General features: G+C 38.1%; 1 protein-coding gene and 1 long non-coding RNA gene across 4 annotated transcripts in view; one reads left to right on the top strand and one right to left on the bottom strand.

The window, feature by feature from the left end:
• Positions 1-19,832, bottom strand: part of LOC145519098 (uncharacterized) — a 28,959-nt gene extending 9,127 nt beyond the window's left edge. Inside the window, exon 1 of the long non-coding RNA XR_014063532.1 lies at positions 19,673-19,832. This is a non-coding gene — a long non-coding RNA (uncharacterized LOC145519098). The remainder of the gene's footprint in view (positions 1-19,672) is intronic.
• Positions 1-24,822, top strand: part of FYB1 (FYN binding protein 1) — a 172,610-nt gene that overhangs the window by 6,541 nt on the left and 141,247 nt on the right. The window contains exon 2 of one of the 3 annotated variants that reach the window (XM_081524338.1): positions 5,228-5,332. The exons of the other annotated variants lie outside the window; for them this stretch is intronic. The gene's annotated coding sequence lies outside the window, so the exon portion shown is untranslated. The remainder of the gene's footprint in view (positions 1-5,227; positions 5,333-24,822) is intronic. 3 annotated transcript variants of the gene reach the window in all.

Below are 24,822 nucleotides of genomic sequence, written 5' to 3'. Positions count from 1 at the left end.
CTGTGACTGTCAGATTTAAACACAGCCGAGAGTTTAAATTGTGAAGGATTTCTGAGGGGAATTAGTTTGTGATCCCACAAATAATTTGAGGGGCTACAATGGAGGCTCAGTTGAGATCTTGTATCCCAGACAAATTAGAGTATGAAATCTGAGCTACAAGAATCCTTCTGGGAACTAGGGTTCCAACCCACTTCTTTCATGGAGAGGGAAAGCAGTAGTTCTTGTCCTCATCATATAAGCTGGAGGGGGTCAGTCGCAGTCCTGAACGACAGGCCACTGTCTCCAAATAGAAGTCCACACACCTCCACACATTCCCTTCACATGCACGCCTACTCTCTACTCTTGATCTGTATATCCTCTGCTTCTGCAAAACAGACTACCTCCCTTTTGCTGCAAGATCTGTACCAATGTGTTAAAAAAAAAAACAAAACAAAACTCCTCTGTTATGACAAACGAGTTTTGAGCCAAGATGGAAAAGTTCAAATTCTACGAGATCTCATTCATGCACAGGTCAATGCACAGAGAAGGAAATGAGAGGCCCTTTAGAGCACATTTGCTCAGACACTAAATGCCCAGCAGCCTTGCTCTTGAAGCAAATGGGTGGGGCTCCAGCTCCAAGTTTGGTAACTTCAATATCACTTCCCTAATTCTTGGAGATGCATTTCATCTGCCCTTTCTTTCCTCCTGTACCTTTCTCTTCTTAAAATACCGTAGCATGTTAGGAAACAACGTGACAAATATTCACATACTCACACCCAGAGTTCATGCATATTATTGTACCATTTTGTCATATTATTGCCGTTTTGCCATCTTTTCAAAAAATAAAAAAGGCAAAGTTGAAGCCCTCATTTTACCCTCCCCAGTTCCATGCCCCTCCCTCTACAGGTAGAGGAACGGCGGCTCTGAGAGCGACACCTCATCTTCCCTAACATATTTTTATATTTTTATTTAATCTGCCTGTATCCATAAGATACCATATAATAGTGATTGCCCACTTTGCTTTTTTATGATTTCTGCATTTGCATTCTTTTATCTTGACATTGGTATGTTTTCAATAGATATGCATTTGGACACATGCAGCTCTAGTTCCACCTATATTATTTCTGTGTAATTATATTATTTATTTAGTCATCTATTATCCGATGTTGAATTTGTTGTCATTATTTTCCATTTCAAACAGTACTAGAATAAATGTTCTTTTGCATAAGGGATCTGGGCACCTTTAAATTTACTGAATTTAGCAAATTTTTCTCTGAAATCATTGTAACAATTTATCTCTTGCTCATCTTGTATGAGATTTCCCATTTCTCTACATCAGCCCTAAAACTTGGTACTGCCAGATTTACTGATAGAGTTTTGAGAATTTATTATTATATGCAAAACTTTATTCATTTAAAAATTTTTAAATTGAACTGTACTTGATTTACAATACTGTTGTTTCAGGCGCGCAGCACAGTGATATATCTATATTTATTCTTTTTCAGATTTTTTTACATTATAGGTCATCTCAAGATATTGAGTATAGTTCCCTGTGCTATGTGGTAAATCCTTATTGTCTATCAATTTTATACATAGTGGTGTATATCTGTTCATCTCAAACTCCTAGTTTATTCCTTCCCCTCCTTTCCCCTTATGGTAACCATAAATTTGCGTTCTATGCCTGTGAGGAAGTTTTGTAAATAAGTTGATTTGCATTATTTTTTTAGATTTCACATGTAAGTGACATCACATAATAATTGTCTTTCTTTCTCTGACTTACTTCACTTAGTATGACAATCTTTAGGTCCATCCATGTTGCTGTAAATGGCATTGTTTAATTCTTTTTTGTTACTAATACCCTATTAAATATAAATATAGATACAGATATATCACATCTTCATTGTCGACTCATCTGTCCATGGACATTTATGCTGTTTCCATGTCTTGGCTGTTGCAAATAGTGCTACTATGAACATTGGTTTTTATGCGTGCTTTTTTAATTAGAGTTTTTATCTTTTCTGGATATTTGCCCAGGAATGGGGCTGCTGGATGATATGGTAACTCTATTTTTAGTTTTTAAAGAAAACTCCATACTGTTTTTCATAGTGGCAACACCAACAGTGTAGGAGGGTTCCTTTTCTCCACGCCCTTTCCAGCATGCTTTATTTGTAGACCCTTTTTCTTTCTTTTTGTTTAGTTATCTTGGCTGTGCTCTGTCTTTGTTGCTATGTGCAGGCTTTCTCTAATTGTGGTGCACATACCTCTCTAGTTGTGTCTCTCAGGCTTAGCTGCCCCGTGGTATGTGAGATCTTAGATTCCTGACCAGGGATCAAACTTGTGTCTCCTGCATTAGAAAGTGGATTCTCAACCACTGGACCAGCAGAGAACTCCCCTGTAGACTTGCTGATGATGGCCATTCTGATCAGGATGAGGTGATTCCTCATTATAGTTCTGATTTGCATTTCTTTAATAATTATTGATATTGAGCATCTTTTCACGTGATTGTTGGTCATCTGAATTTCTTCTTTGGAGAAATGTCTGTTTAGGCCTTCTGCTCGTTTTTTGATTGAACTGTTCATTTTTTTATATTGACTTGTATGAGCTGTATATTTTGGAAACTAAATCCTTGTTGGCATAGCATAATTCATTTTTGTTTCAATTTTCCTGATTACTACTAAGATGGAACATGTTTTTGTAAGTTTATTGACCATTCAGGTAACCTATTCTGTAAATTCTCCTCATGTGCTTTGTTCATTTCTAATGGATCATCTTTTTTATGTTGATTTATAGTAATTCCTTAAATATTCTAGGCATTAACTCTATGTCATTTATGAAGGGAGTGTGTTAGTCACCCAGTCATGTTCAACTCTTTGCAACCCCGTTGACTCACTGTAGCCTGCCAGGCTCCTCTGTCCATGGAATTTCCAAGGCAAGAATACTGGAGTAGGTTGACATTTCCTTCTCCAGGAGATCTTCCCAACCCAGGTGTTGGGTCTCCTGTATTGCAGGCAGATTCTTTACCATTTAAGCCACCAGGGAAGCTCACAACGGTTATATGCATTGTTAATTTTATGCTTTGAATCTATGGCTTCTTTTTTATTTTATTTTTAGTGTCACTGTTTTATATGCAAGTTTTAAATCTTAATGCTGTCAAATTTTAAAATAAGTTTATCTTTTCTGCTTTGATGTCAGTTTTAAACAGTTATTCCCTACTCTCAAATATTAAACCTTTCCTCTAAATATTTTAAAGATTTTATTTTCACCTTTAGGTCTTTAATAATCAGGTCTTTATACCTGTGGATAACTGATTGTCAAGTACTATTTATTTCAGTCTCTTTTTTCACCTACTTCCTTCTCTTGCCTCCTTTGTCATATGTCCACTTCCCATATATGTGTGACTCTGTTTCTAAGCTCTTAACTCTGATATATTGTTGGATCTGTATACGTCATAAAACTCCATATATAGCATTATTCCTTACATCTTCCTCTTGGGCTCTGGATTCATATATCTTCTTACCCAAGTACACATGCTCTTACTTATTGTTTAACAATTTCTACTGCTATTTAGTATTTCTGTTATTATTCTCTCAGACACAACAAGAATCTAAATGAAATGCAATTACCCACTGAACATAGCCTTCCAATCCAATTCCTAGTTCTTAACACTTTTGCTTGGAAGAAATGTACTCCACTCTTACTCACATTTAATCAGCCAGAATAAATTGTGTAGTCATGCCTCAGCTAAAAAGGACAGAGATGTAGGGATGTATAATCGTTATGCATTCAGGGTAATAGCAGAGATGGGTACCTATTTGAAAGAAGAATAATATTACATCAGTTCAGTTCAGTTCAGTCGCTCAGTCATGTCCGACTTTTTGCGACCCCATGAACCGCAGCACGCCAGACCTCCCTGTCCATCACCAAATCCCAGAGTCCACCCAAACCCATGTCCATTGAATCGGTGATGCCACACAACCGTCTCATCTTCCGTTGTCCCCTTTTCCTCCTGCCCTCAATCTTTCCCAGCATCAGGGTCTTTTCTAATGAGTCAGCTCTTCTCATCAGGTGGCCCAAGTATTGGAGTTTCAGCTTTAGCATCAGTCCTTCCAATGAACACCCAGGACTGATCTCCTTTAGGATGGACTGGTTGGATTGCCTTGCAGTCCAAGGGACTCTCAAGAGTCTTCTTCAACACCACAGTTCAAAAGCATCAATTCTTTGGTGCTCAGCTTTCTTTACAGTCCAACTCTCACATCCATACATGACCACTGGAAAAACCATAGCCTTGACTAGATGGACCTTTGTTGGCAAAGTAATGTCTCTGCTTTTTAATATGCTCTCTAGGTTGGTTATAACTTTCCTTCCAAGGAGTAAACGTCTTTTAATTTCATGGCTTCCGTCACCATCTGCAGTGATTTTGGAGCCGCAAAAATAAAGTCTCTCACTGTTTCCCTTCTATTTGCCATGAAGTGATGGGACCAGATGCCATGATCTTAGTTTTCTGAATGTTGAGCTTTAAGCCAACTTTTTCACTCTCCTCTTTCACTTTCATCAAGAGGCTCTTTAGTTCTTCTTCTTTCTGCGGTAAGGGTGGTGTCATTTGCATATCTGAGGTTATTGATATTTCTCTGCAATCTTGATTCCAGCTTGTGCTTCATCCAGCCCAGCGTTTCTCATGATGTACTCTGCATATAAGTTAAATAAGCAGGGTGACAATATACAGCCTTGACGGACTCCTTTTCCTATTTGGAACCAGTCTGTTGTTCCATGTCTAGTTCTAACTGTTGCTTCCTGACCTCCATACAGGTTTCTCAAGAGGCAGATAAGGTAGTCTGGTATGCCCATCTCTTTCAGAATTTTCCACAGTTTATTGTGATCCACACAGTCAAAGGCTTTGGCATAGTCAATAAAGCAGAAATAGATGTTTTTCTGGAACTCTCTTGCTTTTTCGATGATCCAGTGGATGTTGGCAATTTGATCTCTGGTTTCTCTGCCTTCTCTAAAACCAGCTTAAACATCTGGAAGTTCATGGTTCACATATTGCTGAAGCCTGGCTTGGAGAATTTTAAGCATTACTTTATTAGCGTGTGAGATGAGTGCAATTGTGCAGTAGTTTGAGCATTCTTTGGCATTGCCTTTCTTTGGGATTGGAACAAAAAACTGACCTTTTCCACTCCTGTGGCCACTGTTGAGTTTTCCAAATTTGCTGACATATTGAGTGCAGTACTTTCACAGCATCATCTTTCAGGATTTGAAATTGCTCAACTGGAATTCCATCACCTCCACCAGCTTTGTTCATAGTGATGTTTCCTAAAGCCTACTTGACTTCACATTCCAAGATGTCTGACTCTAGGTGAGTGATCACACCATCATGATTATCTGGGTTGTGAAGGTCTTTTTGGTACAGTTCTTCTGTGCATTCTTGCCACCTCTTCTTAATATCTTCTGCTTCTGTTAGGTCCCTACCATTTCTGTCCTTTATTGAGCCCATCTTTGCATGAAATGTTCCCTTGGTATCTCTAATTTTCTTGAAGAGATCTCTAGTCTTTCCCGTTCTATTGTTTTCCTCTATTTCTTTGCATTGATCACTGAGGAAGGCTGTCTTATCTCTCCTTGCTATTCTTTGGAACTCTGCATTCAAATGGGTATATCTTTCCTTTTCTCATTTGCTTTTCACTTCCCTTCTTTTCACAGCTATTTGTAAGGCCTCCTCAGACAGCCATTTTGCTTTTTGCATTTCTTTTTCTTGGAGATGGTCTTGATTCCTGTCTCCTGTACAATGTCACGAACCTCTGCCCATAGTTTATCAGGCACTCTGTCTATCAGATCTAGTCCCTTAAATCCATTTCTCACTTCCACTGTATAGTCATAAGGAATTTGGTTTAGGCTACAATGTATATTGAATTTTGTATGACTGAAAACTGTTTCATTTTAATTTCAATCTTAAATGATAGCTTAAGTGAAGTGAAGTAGCTCAGTCGTGTCTGACTCTTTGCGACCCCGTGGACTGTAGCCTACCAGGCTCCTCCCTCCATGGGATTCTCCAGGCAAGAATACTGGAGTGGGTTGCCATTTCCTTCTCCAGGGGATCTTCCTGACCCAGGGATAGAACCAGGGTCTCCCACATTGCAGGCAGACTCTTTAACCTCTGAGCCACCAGGGAAGCGGGGATAGCTTAGCGATATATAAATATTCTAAATTGATAGTTACTTTTCCTCAGCACTTTACAGACTTACTTCACTGACTTCTAGTGTTGCTGAATAGAGTGCTATATAAGCCTAATTGTCTTACCCTGTAGGTGAAATTCTGTCATTCCTTTCAAGATGTTTCTTTGTCTTTATGTTTCACAGCTTTACTGAGCTTCATAGACATGTGAATTGATTTTTATTTATCCTGCTTGATACTCAGAGTTGCAAGTTAAAGCAGGGATCTACAATATTTCTGTGAAGAGCCAATAGTAAATATTTTAGGCTTTTTAGGTTTTGTGGTCTCTGTTGCAACTATTCAGCTCTATCATTGTAGCATGAAACCAGCTGTAGACAATGCATAAATAAATGGCTGTGGCTGCATTCCAATAAAACTTTATTCACAAACATTGGTGGCAGGCTGGCTTTGGTCCATGGGCTATAGTTGCCAACCCCTGATGTAAAGCCTAATGATTTTCTTTAACTCTATAAGATTCTCAGCTATTATTTCTTCAAAAACTATTACTCTATCATTTCCCCTTTCCTAGTTTTTTTTCTCTAGCATCCCTGTTACTCTAGAGAACACTGGATAGATTCAATCTATCCCATGTGATTTTAACTGCTCTTCCACATTTTTTTTATCTCTATGCCTCTGTGATGAATCCTGAATCAGTTTATCAACTTCATATTCCCATTCGCTTCGTCTATGGCTAGGGTGACCAAGAGTCTCAGTTTGCCCAGCACTTTCCCAGTCTTAGCACTGAAGTCTCATGTCCCAGAAATTTCTCAGTCCCAGACAGACCAAGATATTTTTCACCTTACCTGTGTCCAATCCATAGTTCATCCCATGTATTGAATTTATGTTTCAATGGTTAAGTTTTTATTTCTAATTTTTTTAATTGGTTCTTTTTGGTAATCATCTGTTCTTGCCTAATGTCTGCCCATTTTTGTTTCAAATATTCTCATATTCTCCTACAGATATTGTTCATTTATTTTTTTACTTGATGTATCCTAAATTCTTAAGGTCACTTTCAGACTGTCCTATTATTTTAGCTTAAATTGAGGCAAATTCATCTTTCAACTGTTGATTTTGTTGGGTTTTTATTTTTTGTTAAGTCTTCTTTCTGTATTTTGGAACTGTGTGTTAACCCATTTGAGATGGTTTTGTTGGTAGATTGCTTAGTTTTTGCTTTCTATTTGCTGTCTCCAATGTTGTTCTTACTTCTACTTCTTCCTGAGGTTCCTCCAGCCCAGAAACAGGTCTATATCGATAGCTGATCCAGGCCTCCAATAATTTTGCACATTTAGTATATTAATTACTAAGTCAACTGGCATCTTGGCCCAGATTCTGGTTCTAGGACTGTGTCTAGCCCAGCATTTCTCAACTTTTACAATTTTGTACAATGCAGGATGTTTAGCAGAATCTCTGGTCCCAGCCCACTAGCTCTAGTAGCGCCCCTGTCCCCCTCATTGTGACAACACAAAGCATTTCCAGATATTACAAAATGTGCTTCTTGCTCCCCTTACCAAATTCACATCCCCAGTTGAGAACTGCTGGTCTATTCTCAGGCAGTTCTTAGCATTGATCATTTGGTCATCTTTCATGAGCTGAGGATGGGAAAAACCATATCTGTCCCCATCCTTGGTTTCAAACATTAGCCATAGCTCAGATTCTCAGATTACCTATAAGAGCTGAATTAATAAATACTTCTGTACCCTAAACCAACAGCCCAGCTGACCACCCCTCCAGTCTTGCTTTCACTCAGTTTTATGTTTCTGTTCTGCTTCTGACACAGAAAGGAGCATTTCTTTTTGAGGATTGCTACTGTTAAATTTTCTCATTTCATATTCTGTCATTGACATGTGGTTAGGCCAATAAGAGAGTCACAAACTCTAGTTTACTGAAGATGTGGATTCCTCTTCTCTATTTCATGTCCCTCACTTCCCTTTAGCTTCATATCTTTCCTTTTTCTTTTCTCTCTCATCCTCAATCAATGTTATTGGGTAAATCAACAAACTAGAGGAAATGTGTCAGCATCAGTGTTGATGAAATACTTGGAGAATTAGTCCAGTTTCTTCTAGGTCTCTATTACCACTCTTATCCCTGTCCCAACTTATTAAGACAGTATTTTTCAAAATGTGGTCATTAAACCAGCAACAACAACTTCATTGAGCTGGAAATTCTTGGGCTCCACCCAAGACTGACTGAATATGTTCTGGGAGTTGGACTCAGCTACTTGTACATTAAACACACCCTCCATGTGATTCCGATGCCTGCTCAAGTTTGAGATTCCGTATAATAAGACTTGGCTAGAAATTTGAACTAGTGGCTCTCAATCTGGCAGCACATTGGAACTGGCTGTTTAACTTTAAAATACACCGTTGCCTGAGCCCCACTCCCAGAGATACTGATTCAGCTGGTCTGGTCTGGGGCTCAGGTACTTTTTTCTTTTCAGTTCAGTTCAGTCGCTCAGTCGTGTCTGACTCTTTGCAACCCCATGAACCGCAGCACGCCAGGCCTCCCTGTCCATCACCAACTCCCAGAGTCCACCCAGACCCATGTCCATTGAGTCAGTGATGCCCTCCAACCATCTCATCCTCTGTCAACCCCTTCTCCTCCTGCCCTCAATCTTTCCCAGCATCAGGGTCTTTTCAAATGAGTCAGCTCTTCGCATCAGGTGGCCCAAGTATTGGAGTTTCAGCTTCAACATCAGTCCTTCCAATGAACACCCAGGACTGATCTCCTTTAGGATGGACTGGGCTGATCTCCTTGCAGTCCAAGGCACTCTCAAGAGTCTTCTCCAGCACCACAGTTCAAAAGCATCAATTCTTCGGCACTCAGCTTTCTTTATAGTCCAACTCTCACATCCATACATGGATGTGACTTTTTTCTTTTAAGCTCCCCCAAATGATTCAAACATCCAAAGTTTGCTTTAGTTATTTATTTACTACTTAACCCATTTTGATGATCATGTACACCAAGTCTAAACCAGTGTAACAGGAACCCTAAGTGAAAATTGGTAAATTTTTAGTGAATAGAGTTTAAAGTGAGTCTGGTTTGGAGTTGGACTTCCTGGATTTGAATCTCAGTGATGCCCATTTTCAGCCATATGATTTTGATCAATTTACCCTCTCTGTGCCTCAGTTTCTCTGTGTGTAAAAAGAGATGAATAACTATACCTATTACTTATTAAGATTGTTACAAGGTTTATGTAGTTTTACATATGAATGTCTTCAGAGTAATACCTGTTACATAACAAAAGCTATACAAAATTTTTCTAAAATGATTATCTGTCTCATAAGTAAAATGTGCAAAGAACTTGCAAAACAAAATGCAGTCAAAAGAAGTGTTTTGAGAATGGGAATTTTAAAAGCATTTAAATTTTTTTCTCTTTTTTTTCATGTTGAGACCTTTTACTTTATATGACTAATTTCCCCCCCAAAATGCTATATGCTCTTTATTAATTCAGTAAAAACTAATTTTATTCAAATTTTTCAGAATTTTACTATATATCTTTTAAAACCAGCTAGTGGAACTGTAAAACCAGAGCTCAGAATCACTAGTTTCTAGTCAGATTTTAACTATAAGAGCTGATAAGCCAACAACAAATTGAATCCTTATGTAAGTACTGGCAGAGATCAAAAGAAGTTGAAATAAACATCTGCTGAATTTGATCTATGACAGACATTTAGTTGAAAGAATTCATGTGAAATCTAGTAAAAACTCTTTAATAGGAGGTTTAGGAGGCTTAACTTACATTAATACATTTTGGTTTGTCAGTGAACAGACATACTCCAAAAGAACTACTGGCAATTTTATTCATTATAACTTTGAAAGTAGTTGAGTTGACTTTATCACAAAAGAACATTCACCCGAAAGAACCTAATTTTATCACATGTACTCACAACTGCATGAGACAGCATTTCAGGCCTGGGTGGATTCTTTTTTTTTTTTTTAAATAGCAGAACTAGCTACCCCAACACAGTAAGGCTGAGATACACACTGTTTAATAAATTAGTTCCCTAGGGGATCAGGTTGGGGGAGGGGTGAATTTCCAAACTATCTGTCCTTAATTATCAAGCATACAAAGGAAAGACTGTGAAGGTGGATTTGTTGTAACTTCAGATTTCTAAGCAAAGTCCGCCTGTAGCTACTGCACAAATGAAAAGTAGATGGTTTCAGTTCTCCATAGATGTAAAAGTTAGCTAACCTGAGCAAACATTGATTGAATTTGATAAGCAAGGCGAGGAGAGAGGAAGTTTCAGAAAGCAGGCCAAATAACCACATCTAGGTGGCTAATGAGCATGAAAAAGCAGGCATAATATCTATATATCCTGACCCTCCTACATCCCCATTTTTTTCCCCTTCCACACAGTAACTCCTTCTATTTAATTTGCAAGCCACACAGACAAAAATGAAAGAAAAAAAGAAATCTGCAGGCACATTCCTGAAAAATGACGCTACATTTACCCTTTGATCAGTGAGAAAACTGGTTGTTCTCTTCTTCGGGTTCATTACAGACACATGGACAGGTAGTTAATCCACCAGAGATGAAAGAATATTCCCTTCTTGGGAAGCAATGTGGTAAAACTAGAAATATATCACATCTTTACATTTGTAATATGTGTGCTACTGTTTGCACCGTTAAGATCTGTATTTAACTGTAGGCTATAAATTCTGCATCCATAAGTACTTTTAATTAAAGGAATGTTCTACTTAACAGTGTACTCTTTCAGTTATTCTAACAAATATGTTTCTTTAAGTGTGCTAGACCCACAGAGGAGACAAAAAGAGCTGTGGTTAAAATGCTGGACCATTAGAACCATAGGCTGAGGCTGGGAGTCTTGCCCCAGGGTCAATTCTGTTTTCTCAAGCTCCCTGGGTTGTTCTGTTTCTCCTTGTTGCTTCCCCACAATGAGTCTCCCTTACCAAATCCACTGGATTATTTTACAGGAGACACCCACTTTTTATGCTACCTGCTTAATTCCTGGAAACATTGGAGTTGGTGACCCCAGATCAGATAGTTTCCTTTCTGGCTTTAATATTCTATGAGTTGAATAAATTCCATAGTTCTGGGTATATAGAATCAGGGTAAAGTTTGGTAAATGGTCGTCTTGGTAGGCAGCTGATACGGGATGTGTTTGGATTGGAAGCAGTATCTAGATAAGGGAAGTGCGATCAGATTTCAGTGCACAACAACCAGTTGAAAGGTTCTGGACTAATGTGTGTGTGTACAGAGGAAACTGGTGAGTGGTTAAAATTTAGTATCAAACAGGGTATTGATGTCTGCAACTCATTTTGAAATGCATCAAAAAAAAAAGATGAATGGATAAGTAATTAGATAAAAAGCAAAAACAAGAGTGGAAAAATGCTAACAAATGTAGACTCTGAGGAGGGGGGATGCATTTTGGTATTCACTTCAAAAAACTTTCAGATATGCTTGTAATATTTCATAATGAAAAGTGGTGTAAAAAGTTTAAGTGTGAAATAGATTGAGCAAACAGAGCTGGGAATTTTAGTACAATACTCCATGTCCTATATTCTTAAGCAGTGTGTTTATTTATACAGCTTCCATTTATCTACTGAGATATCAGCAAAAAGTATTTTCTGCTCTAAATGTATGTAGCCTTATTGTTCTCCCCTTTTATAAAAATGATATGCAGGATGATGAATATTTTTCAAAAATATGAGAAAGTAAAATGTACAGACAGTGAAAGTTCCACTATCTGAAAAAAATCACAGTTAACATTTTAGTAATAATTTTTCAACACATACCACTAGAGAATGTTTAAGATCTTCTATATATGCCTCTTGTAGCTAAGCTGTTGCTACTTCTCCATTTTCTTCTCTGCCCACCCAGCTCTGACCCTTTCTTTAACACATGGCTCTAATTTTTTTCCTTTGAGAAACCTTCCACTTTTCACTCTTGCCCTACTCTTACATCCCCTTGACTTGCCATGTCCTACCTTCAGCATTTCTCTTGTCAATGCCTTGAAATTGTCATCAAGCACCTCTAATATTCAAATGCGTTTTCTCCCCAATTATTTTGTATCCTACCATGCTATCTTGCATACTCCAAGCTGCCAATACGTGTTTGCTGTCAGACTCATAATTTTACTGGAGCCTCATCTGATTAAGGCAAACTGTCCTCCTGATTTAATGAGTAACTTTGTAGTTCAAAACAAAATTCTCACTTGATTCGAAAATAAGGATATCCGTGCCAATCCATCTCAGCTAAATCATGGAAAACACAGAGGTTATAACACATAGAATTCTTTTTTTTTAATTAGTTTATTTATCTATTTTTTAACTGTACAATATTGTATTTGTTTTGCCATACATGGACATGAATCCACCATGGGTGTACCTGTGCTCCCCTTCCAGAACCCCCCTCCCACCTCCCTTCCCATCCCATCCCTCCAGGTCATCCCAGTGCACCAGCCCTGAGTACCCTGTATCATGCGTCAAACCTGGACTGGCGATTCGTTTCACATATGATAATTTATATGCTTCAATGTCATTCTCCAATATCATCCCACCCTCGCCCTCTCCCATAGAGTCCAAAATACTGTTCTATTTATCTGTGTCTCTTTTAATGTCTCACATACAGGGTTATCTTTACCGATTAACTAAATACCATATATATGTGTTAGTATACTGTACTGGTGTTTTTCTTTTGGGCTTACTTCACTTTGTATAATAGGCTCCAGTTTCATCCACCTCGTTAGAACTGATTCAAATGTATTCTTTTTAATGGCTGAGTAATATTCCATTGTGTATATGTACCACAGCTTCCTTATCCATTCATCTGCTGATGGGCATCTAGGCTGCTTCCACGTCCTGGCTATGATAAACAGTGCTGCGATGAACATTGGGGTACACATGTCTCTTTCAATTCTGGTTTCCTTAGTGTGTATGCCCAGCAGTGGGATTGCTGGGTCATATGGCAGTTCTATTTCCAGTTTCTCGAGGAATCTCCACACCATTCTCCATAGTGGCTGTACTAGTATGCATTCCCACCAACAGTGTAAGAGGGTTCCCTTTTCTCCACACCCTCTCCAGCATTTATTGCTTGTAGTCTTTTGGATAGCAGCCATTCTGACGGGCATGAAATGGTACCACATTGTGGTTTTGATTTGCATTTCTTTGATAATGAGTGATGTTGAGCATCTTTTCATGTGTCTGTTAGCCATCTGTATGTCTTCTTTGGAGAAATGTCTGTTTAGTTCTTTGGCCCAGTTTTTGATTGGGTTGTTTATTTTTCTGGAATTGAGCTGCAGGAGTTGCTTGTGTATTTTTGAGATTAATTGTCCATTGCTTTGTTTCCTATTATTTTCTCCCATTCTGAAGGCTGTGTTTTCACCTTGCTTATAGCTTCCTTTGTTGTGCAAAAGCTTTTAATTTTAATTAGGTCCCATTTGTTTATTTTTGCTTTTATTTCCAATATTCTGGGAGGTGGGTCATAGAGGATCCTGCTGTGGTTTATGTCGGAGAGTGTTTTGCCTATGTTTTCCTCTAGGAGTGTTATAGTTTCTGGTCTTACATTTAGCTCTTTAATCCATTTTGAGTTTATTTTTGTGTATGATGTTAGAAAGTGTTCTAGATTTATTCTTTTACAAGTGGTTGACCAATTTTCCCAGCACCATTTGTTAAAGAGATTGTCTTTTCTCCATTGCATATTCTTGCCTCCTTTGTCAAAGATAAGGTGTCCATAGGTGCATGGATTTATCTCTGGGCTTTCTATTTTGTTCCATTGATCTATATTTCTGTCCTTGTGCCAGTACCATACTGTCTTGATGACTGTGGCTTTGTAGTAGAGCCTGAAGTCAGGCATGTTGATTCCTCCAGTTCCATTCTTCTTTCTCAAGATTGCTTTGGCTATTTGAGGTTTTTTGTATTTCCATACAAATTGTGAAATTATTTGTTCTAGTTCTCTGAAGAATACCATTGGTAGCTTGATAGGGATTGCATTGACTCTATAGATTGCTTTGGGGAGTATACTTATTTTCACTATATTGATTCCTCCAATCCATGAACACGGTATATTTCTCCATCTATTTGTGTCCTCTTTGATTTCTTTCACCAGTGTTTTATAGTTTTCTATATATAGGTCTTTTGTTTCTTTAGGTAGATATATTCCTAAGTATTTTATTCTTTTCGTTGTGATGGTGAATGGAATTGTTTCCTTAATTTCTCTTTCTGTTTTCTCATTGTTAGTGTATAGGAATGCAAGGGTTTTCTGGGTGTTAATTTTATATCCTGCAACTTTATTATATTCATTGATTAGCTCTAGTAATTTTCTGATGGAGTCTTTAGCATTTTCTATGTAGAGGATCATGTCATCTGCAAACAGTGAGAGTTTTACTTCTTCTCTTCCAATCTGGATTCCTTTTATTTCTTTTTCTGCTCTGATTGCCGTGGCCAAAACTTCCAAAACTATGTTGAATAGTAGCGGTGAGAGTGGGCACCCTTGTCTTGTTCCTGACTTTAGGGGAAATGCTTTCAGTTTTTCACCATTTAGGATAATGTTTGCTGTGGGTTTGTCATATATAGCTTTTATTATGTTGAGGTATGTTCCTTCTATTCCTGCTTTTTGAAGGGTTTTTATCATAAATGGATGTTGAATTTTGTCAAAGGCTTTCTCTGCATCTATTGAAATAATCATATGGTTTTTATTTTTTGATTTGTTTATGTGGTGTATTACATTGATTGATTTGCAGATATTGAAGAATCCTTGCATCCCTGGGATAAAGCCCACTTGGTCATGTTGTATGATCTTTTTAATATGTTGTTGGATTCTGTTTGCTAGGATTTTGTTAAGGATTTTTGCATCTATGTTCATCAGTGATATTGGCCTGTAGTTTTCTTTTTTTGTGGCATTTTTGTCAGGTTTTGGTATTAGTGTGATGGTGGCCTCATAGAATGAGTTCAGAAGTTTACCTTCCTCTGCAATTTTCTGGAAGAGTTTGAGTAGGATAGGTGTTAGCTCTTCTCTAAATTTTTGGTAGAATTCAGCTGTGAAGCCGTCTGGTCCTGGGCTTTTGTTTGCTGGAAGATTTCTGATTACAGTTTCAATTTCCTAGAATTCTTATTTCAGAAAATATAAGCCAACCTCTCTGCAAGTTTTATCTTGGATTTTGTCATTGACATTTCCCAAGGGCTCATAATGAGTGATTGGTACAGTCTCTAACAGAGCAGGGAAGGTTCAGGCTCCCTAGATGGGTATTGAAAGTTTTTATGGCTATTTTTATCTCATGGAAATAAAACTAGATTTTTGATTCTTTAAGAGCAAAAAGAAATATTCTTTTTTCATATTCAAAAATTGTCTTTAGTAAATCTACTTCAAGGAGTTGTCTTGAGTTCACCATTTTGTACTGTAAATTTTTAAATGGTGTCCTATTTTATAGAAACATCTTATTCCTATTAAAAACTTTCAGGGAGTCTCAAATAATAGATTAATAGGCTAGATAATCTGGGTGATAAAAAGTATACTTTTCTTTAGAACTAGAAAAATGGAGTTTTTTCTATCTCCCTCTTTTTAGTATAGCACTGTCCTGAGCTATATGGATATTTGAATCACTTTTCAAACTTTGTACTAAGGAAATAAGGAACACAGTAACAATGGCTAACATTTTACTAAGTGCTTCCTATATACCAAACAACGCTATGTTTTAAAAATATCAGTTCAGTAAATTCTGATAATTCTGTGAGATATACTACTTTACTCCATTTTATGGATCTAGAAACCAAAGGCTAAATAACTCACAACCAGTAAATAAGTGGTAGAACTAAGATCCAAACCCAGACTTTCTCCAGAGCCTGTGCCTGAACCATTCCATTTGGCTGACTCTAGACTACAAAGAAATGGCACTAGAATAGCCTAGAGGTAGGGCATGATGGAACTTATTGTTTCATAAACTAAAATGAGTTTATCTTTCTCTAGGTGGGTGTTACTCAGTTAATATCAGATTACTAGTTAACTGTGCTAAATGGATGCTGTGAGCCCTTCTTTTAAGACATATGCTTTAAACTTCTATTAAAAAATGCTTTAACATTTTATGAAAAACATCAAGTTGACTTCTGCTTCCTTCTCTCTTCTGTGCACAACAGATTTTTTTTTTCTTTTTGTATCTGTCAAGCAAAATATATTAAAGGAAATTTGAAAAGAGAAACAATCAACAGTCAAAACTATTTCCCTCATATTACATGACCATTCATTCTTTATCTACAAGTAAATATATAAATATTTTAATATAATTTTCATAGCATTTTTTCACCTGAGGTTAATTCATGAGCATTCTTGCATGCTGTTACCTGCTGCTCATAGTTCTTTTAATGATTTAAGTTAAGATATCATAATTTACTTAGACATTTTGTTTGCTGCCAGGATTTTTCCAATTAGAAAATTGTAATAAACATTTTCTTGCATATAATAATGTTGGTTATTTTCTTAATTTGGATGACTTCCTTAAAGTCATAAAAGTAATTAAAAAAATAAATTTGTTGGTATTTTATGGATATATAAACACTGAAAGAATAAGATTCTTAATTTTTTTAGGTTAATTACTTAACAGTAAGACAATATTAAAGAACCATTTTAAATACATTTTCTTTAGTTGCTGTTGAACAATTTCAATTATATTAGGTTACTATTTCCTCTCACAGAGGATTTATGGGTGTACAGGGAGTGAGGGGCTATCTATTGACATTTAATGATATCCTCATATTTAAATTCCTAATTTAGAATATATTAAATTTTGATCACATTTGTGAAAATAATTTACATATTTTGTTTTCTATTTATTTTACTGCTGTTGTCCATTGTCACATGGCAGGCTTGTCTCCTTTATGAGCTGGTCTCCTCTGCTGTAAATGCTCTAGAAGTCAACACCTTTCTGAATAAAAACTGTAATCCATACTCTGCTGATTTTCCTTTTAACTCTACTCTCTATTTGCAATCTACTATGACTTAGAGACAAAATTCAGTGTGAAGTTAAAATAATATTTATGTGGATATTCTATTTCCCTGTTTTTGTTATTTGGATATTCTATTTCCCTGTTTTTGTTATTTTTAGATTATCACATATTATGGCTCTCTTCTGAGCCATCTATATCTATGCTTGTATTATTATACCTTTTCAATTATCATTGTATAATATATTCTGATATCTCATAGAGCTAATCTCCTTCATGCCCTCCATCATTGCTCCTCTTTTGTCACAATATTCATTGATGTTTATACCCATGTATTTTTCTAAGTAAAGTTTATAATTAAGTACTTCAAACATTACTGTTGTGATTCTGTCACTCTTTCAGTATCAAAAAAAAAAAAATAGTGTACAGTATCCAGCTTTCCTTTTCAGTGTAGTTCTGTATAGAGTTCAATTTACTTTTCATATATCACACTTTAGAGATGTTCCTGTCTATTCAAGTAGCCCTACATATTCTCAGAATGACTTTTCAGTTCAGGGCAGAGTCTTGCCAAAGAATAGAGAGCAGTCTGAACAGAGAATAAAGTTAGCCTTCAGTAAAACTCTAGTGCTAGATAAAACTGTACTCCAGGGACTTCCCTGGCGATCCAGTGGTTAGGACTCAGCACTTCCACTGCGGGGGGTTGGGGGGGAGAGTTCCATCTCTGGTCAAGGAACTAAGATCCCGTAAGCTGCCTAATGCAGCCAAAAAAAAAATGATGAAACTGTATTTACGTCTACCCAGTGAGCCAACTAGTCACTGGTGATGAAGAGGCTCCTTCTTTTATTTTTGTTGTTATTTTTAATATTGTTGTATTATTGCCATTCCACTTCACTTTTCCCTTCCTGAGAGGTAAAAGTCATTTAAAGCAAAGAGAAATGTGTGTTCCTTAGATTTTCATGCTCCCTAAAGCAATTCCTTCAGGAACAAATACCAACTCTTATTCTCTCATGAAATACTCTTAAAAACCACAAGCATGTTTTTGTCAGTTTTTCCATATTTTAAGACAAAATTTTAAACAACAAATCATGCAAAGTTTGAGTGAGTTATATTCATCCACTAGGCATGTAAAATATTTTCCTAATATAAACCTCTTTGAGGTGGCTATAAATCATCATTTGACACTCCTCCACTGAAGGGATGACTAATTCTTTGATCATTAAATTGTGAAATGGAGCACTCCCAAATCACATGATTCTGTCTTAAAACTGTTATTAGTTAATTTTTTATTATTATTATATGTACCAAGTGTTTATTACATAAAACTCCAGGGTCCCTTGCATGCATGCACATGTGCACGTGCACACACACACACACACACACACACACACACACATACAAAAGCCAAGAACATGAGAAGTCACAGCTATTATCTCACTTAATCATATTTAAAAGAAGGTTCCTGACAATTGGGGGATAATAAGAAATAAGATATATTGGATTGGAGTTTTCCCATAACATCTTATGGAAAAACCGAAATGAACTTCTTGGCCAACCTAATATATCTTATTTCCTTCTGTGAAACCTATTCTGGAAAGCATTTGAACAATGACTCCCTAGTTGCCAAACGTAGTGGAATCTTTTACATCTCAATAGCACTTGAAAGTCTTCCCTTGATTTCTGCAATACCATCCTTCCCTGGTTTTCCTCCCTGTGCCAGTAACAATTCCTTCTCAATTCCCTTTGAACGTATGTCTTCCATTTTGGTAACACTCAAGGCACCATCATTTGCAGGCACTCTGCCTGCCCTACCTCCTGGGTATTTTCTGTCACTTTCAAGGCTTCAGCTACTACCCTCTGCTAATGACTCACATGTGTGGCATCTCAAATGCCACCTGACCCAGTCTGAAGCCATCACCTTTCCCCAAATCTGTTCTTCTTATATTGTATAATTTGGTGCAGCCAAGATGGTGTACCACCATCTACTTAACCACCCCTGCCTTATATTTCTATGTTGTTTAATATCTCTCCATTGCCACCTAACTTAAAGCACATACACATTCCCTTCTCTCCAACCATAGTCTATAGGCTGCATTCAGAATTCAAGCGCTTATCCTTTTGGACCGGACTATTAGTCTTGCATCTCACACTCCTTAAATGCTTCTTTACTCTACTACTAGAATGGTCTATCTAAAGCACACATATAATTATGAAACTCTCTGGCTTCAAACCCTTCAGGGGGTTTCCTAATACCGTAGTGCAGGGTTAGCAAACCATGGTCTGTGGGGTGAATACAGCCCATTTTCAGTTTTCACAAATCAAGTGTTATTGGAACACAGTCACACTCGTTCATTTCTATATTGACTGTGGTTGATCTCAGGCGACAACAGTAGAGTTGTACAGTTTCAACAAATACGATGTGGTCCCAGGAGCCAATAATATTTACAATCTGGCCCTTTACAGAAAATTTTGCTCATGCCTAACCCAGTGGGTACAGACTGAAGTCTGAGATATGACACGTGAGACCTCCATCTTTTACCTGCAACCCCTACCTCCAGGCTTAGCTCTTGCCCCACACCCCTTAAAATTGACCCACCAGCAGTGCCCATCTGCTTGCAGTTTCCCAGCACTGAAAGTAGAAATTTCTGCGGTGATGGAGACATTTCTGCGGTGATGCAGGTGTGTCCACATTGTCCAATGTGATAGCCACTAGCCACGTGTGGCTATTGAGTGCTTAAAATGTGGCTAGGGAAACTAAAGAACTAAATGTTACACTGTATTCCACTGTAACCAACGTAAGTTTAAACAAAGCCACATGCGACTAGTGTTTACTTCATCAAACAGAGTTATTCTAGACTGTGTCACCAACAATATCTTTGCTCATTCTAACGGGAATATTTGAAATACTTAGGATACCCTGTCTATCTGGGAGACACATTTCAACAATGAATTAAGGCTCACCTTTTCTGAGGAGGCTTTTCTGACTTCTAAGCCCTGGTCTCTTCACAAAGAACTGAGGATTTGTACTGTGTCCTCATATTTATTCATATGATCAGGAAAAAAATTTTTTAACTCTAATCTATCTCCCCTGATCAGAGTAACAGTCCCTGAATGCAGAAGCTGGCCCAACTCATCTTTGTCTGCTTAAAAAGCCCCTAACCCAATGGCGGGTGTGTGCCAGAAGCTGAATTAATACTGGTCAAATAGATTAATTCCACAATCAAACTGCTTTTTCAACATGTCAGTCTCTTTTCTTCATTGATAGCTCTTTGACAAATGAAGAATGGCTGCTTGTACAAGTGCTAAAATATCCTAGTAACCCATGACATGTTGACTTCTCTCTGGGAAAAATAGTTGATTACAATCCCCTCAACCACCTGACTTTGTTTATACATTTTAAAGTTCACTTTCATAATAGCATCTTTGAGACTTAGAGTCAGAAATGCCACAATCTTCTAAAAGTAGTAATGAACAATCCATGACAGTTCCGCCAACCTACTTGTTTGACCTCTATGAAGTCTGTTCATTGAGCCTGTTTTGAGAACACACTGGTTACTTGTGGCTTCTGTGACCCCTCAGCTACTGTAGCTAACTGGGTTTTTATTTAGCCGTAGCAAATTTTAACATGATCTAAATTAAGGATGTCAAGAAACTCTAGAGTTTGAATTTTCTACCAACATGAGCCCAGTGTGTTGAGTTGTGAGTGTGACATTCAACAGTCCTTAAAAGGAGCAACCAAAAAATGTCAGTATCAGTTCTGAGAATGTTGGAGAAGGTAGCCCAGTCAGGTGGATCTCAAAGTCAGCCAAAAATCTACAACTCCACACATTCGCAGTGTTCAGAATATCAAAACAAAGCTTCCACACACTTCCTTTTGAGGTTCCACCATAAATACTGACAATTTTAGGAACACCTTTTGGCTTGTGTAGGGTTAAGAACGCTTTAAGACAAATTACTTCAAGGTGCTTTACACTTTCTCAACACTGACGTGTTTTCATTTGTTGAGGTTTAAAATCGGAAGATTTTAATCCATTTCAAATGGTTTTTAAGGCTCTACTATCTTATTTATAGTCTAACATCTTATCCCCGTAGGATCAAGAATATAGAGAAAAAGGAAAAAGTAATGCACGATGAGGGTGCAGTCTGTTTAGCAGATCACTTCTCTTTTTATCCTCTCACCAAGTAGTCAGTGTTGCCCATACTCATTCCTAGGGATCGTCTGCCTCCTGGATCAGCACAGTGTCTGTCCAGGGCCAGACAGTCTGTGTACAAATCCAAGCATTACCTTCTGCTACCTCCTTCCCCTTTTGCAAACTGCTTCACCCTCAGTGATCCAGTTTCCCCTTCTGTAAAATAGGGGCAAGGATAGCCTTCCCTGTGGATGCCAGTGAACATCAAATGAGCCGACACTGCAAAAGCACTTAGCACTGAGCCTACCCCAGAATGGGTGCTTATGGGACGTTTGATATTTTGTCTTGTTTAAAATGCTTCAAACCCCAAATCTAAGAACTTTCACAACCTTAAAGTCAGAAAGTTCTTGATTCCCTTCAAAATGGTTTTGAAGTTTCAAAATTCTTATTAAAAAGATCAATAGCATACTTTCTAACAATGCTCAGAAACAGGATTTCCTGGGGGATGTGGAAGACAGAACCAAATATTATCAGTGAACTTGAGTAGGAGGCTTTGAGTTTTAGAAAATGAATTATTGCCGTGGCATGTTTCTATCTGGCTCCTGATCTACCCAGAGGGTGGCCACAGAGTAGGGACCCCCTTAAACAGGAACAGTTTTCCTCCTGTTACACAGGAGCTACCAAAGAGGTGTGCTTTGACTGCTTTTAAGTTGCCAGATCAGATTCCCAAAACCTCATAAGAGGGACGATAGTCTCTCTGAAAAAATACAGAAAAGTACTCCCAGAGCTTAGAAAAGGAAGCATTGCTAGTGGATCCAACTTTCAAATGTTTCTAAGTACTCTTTGAGACCCTATGGACTGTAGCCCACCAGGCTTCTCTGTCTACGGGATTTTCCAGGCAAGAATACTGCAGTGAGTGGCCATTTCCTTCTCCAGGGGATCTTCCTGACCCAGGGATCAAACTCAGGTCTCCTGCAGGCAGACTCTTTATCATCTGAGCCACCAGGGAATCCCAAGTACGAATTGTACTAAAAGCACAGTATGATCCTAGCATATGTGATATGTGCTAAGTCACTTCAGTCATGTCCAACTCTTTGCGACCCTAAGGATTGTAGCACTCCAGGCTCCTCTGTCCCTGGGATTCTCCAGACAATGGAGAATGGAGTGGGTTGCCATTCCCTTCTCCAGGGGATCTTCCCAACCCAGGGATTGAACCCAGGTCTCCTGCATTGCAGGCAGATTCTTTACCATCTTAGCCACCAGGGAAACCCCTGTAGCATCTTTTCAATAGACAAATAATATTCCCTTATCTTGATAATACTACATGTTGTTTAACTTTGTCCCTCTATGTGGATTTTGAATTTTAATTTTCTTCACTATTTTTAACTCTCAGAACAATTGCCTGTATGACATAAGAGAGGAATCAAGTGAAAACAGTATGTGGACAGTGTAACTTGGAGCTCTCCTAGGAGGAAATGATATTTTGTGTGACAGGAACTTAGCAGGGTTAGAACACTGATGTGGAAAAATTGCCTGATCATTTGAAGTTATCATTATGATAAAAATGAAATTGGTAGACAACAGACCTAAGCTGATTTGTAATCATACAATTATGTTTATTATATACTGTATTCCCACATATTTATTTGGTTATCATACAAGGGGAAAGATAGTTCTTATACTTGGGCTTTTACAAATGACAATTTTGGGGAATTCTCTGGTGGTCCAGTGGTTAAGACTCTGTGCTCTCACTATCAAGGGTCCAGGTTCAATCCCTGGTCAAGGAACTAAGGATCCCACAGCCACATGGCACAGCCAGAAAAGAAATAAAAATAAAAATGACAGCTTTGTGATTTTGGAGACACAGTGATGTGCTCATAGAACAGTTCTGAGGTTAAGGTCTCTTTCCCACGGGAGTCCTTTTCAATTTGCCCTTACGCTTCATCCTTTAATTTAGGGTTTTCTCATGTTTATCCTCTGAGCCACCTGTCCACTCAAAGAGAGGTACATCGCTTTATTTTTTCTCTGTATATTAGGCGTGGACAAAACAAAACAGAGGGGAAAAATATTTTCTTTATCCCTTTGACACACAGAGTTGCTGTGAAATTTCTAAGAAGAAATTAGAATTCTAGTGGAAGTAAACAAAACGGCCCCCTCCGAGTCTTACATGCGGTGTTCCTGAAGAAGGATAGTCTAGGAGCTAAGAACCTTGCTTGTCAAGCTGTACGAAAGCCTATCCCTCCTCCTGCTGCTAGTTCATCCCAGTCAAGGAAGCCTCTTCTCTCACGTGTTCCTAAATGCAACCCCCTGCTCTGCTGTCTCTGGTCTAAAGGGCTGTTGCAGGGATTTCCCTTGTGGCCCAGTGGTTAAGACCACCAGGGTTTGTTCCTTGGTGGCTGGGAAGCTAAGATCCCATAAGCCTTGCAGCACAGCCAAAAAAAGTAAGGAGCTGGTGGGTCATGTGAGACCATAGCGAATTCTCAGCTAGAACTCTCTCAAAAATTCACAGGAATAATCATCTAACCATCATCTTATTCTTTCTTCGTTCTCAAAAAAACCTGATAAATTATGTTTTCCATCTCCTTCACTTCACTCTTCCAAACACACACACACACACACACACACACACATCCACACAAATACTGACAAATATAATTACTAACAACTTTAGCGCAGAAATTTATAGCTATTATGATCACATGTCTCATTTTGAGTTGGGAAAATATTTCTGTAGAAATTAGACACATCCCCTCCCCCAATTCATGCACACACATTACCCTTTTTAAGAATTAATTTTTAAGGAAATTAACTCTGGATTCCAGCATTTGACAGCTTTAAGAAAATTGTTGAAGTTGATTGAAAAGAAAAACTTTGGGGCAACCTAGGAGAGTTGGAATTATTTGAACCAGAGCGCGGTGAAAAACCAAAAGGGAAATGATGTAACAATTTCTGGAGTACAAAATACAACATGTAAGAGTCCTGAAGGATCTTAGCAGCATAACCTCAGGATGACTAAAAAAGTAGGGGGCTGGGAGTGAACTACAGCCAAGAGGGAGCATAATGTAAAATTCTTAGTCTGATAAAACTTCCTTTGGGGTTTTAATGTAAATTTACAAGAGAATTGCACTTTAAATAGCATTCTCTGATCAGGGTTATAAACAGATACCCTCCAGCAGTTGAATGTAGAAGGAACAAATCAGATGAGCCAAAATGATAAATCTCCTTTCCATTCTCACTGGCAAGTGCTTCGTGTTGCATGCCACACTGTGAATGGCACTCCCTGAGGCTGTGCAGAGCACAATCAGCTCAACTATACCTGGTGCTTTGCCTGCACAGAGCCACCCTTAGAAATGAGAGAAAAATGGAAATAAGGTGGAAACCCCACCAGACCTCATTTCCCTTTCTTTTTACCACCTCTTCATCACTCTAGATTTTGAGGAACAAGAGTAAAGAGGAAGTGGAAGAGAAGGAGGTGGAAATAAATGGGAAATTGGAGGGGAATACAGTGAGCTGAGAACACATAGCTCCAAAGCCCAGGAGCAAAACTGAAGCCCACGTCCCTTCTACTTTGCCCATCTCCCCACGTCAAGCCTCTGAGAACCCCCAGCTAGTGACA

Source organism: Giraffa tippelskirchi, chromosome 8, assembly GCF_054371585.1.
Source record: "Giraffa tippelskirchi isolate mGirTip1 chromosome 8, T2T-mGirTip1v1.2.pri, whole genome shotgun sequence".
In the NCBI taxonomy this organism is placed as follows: Eukaryota; Metazoa; Chordata; class Mammalia; order Artiodactyla; family Giraffidae; genus Giraffa; species Giraffa tippelskirchi.
This window is presented reverse-complemented; position numbering and strand designations above follow the sequence as displayed.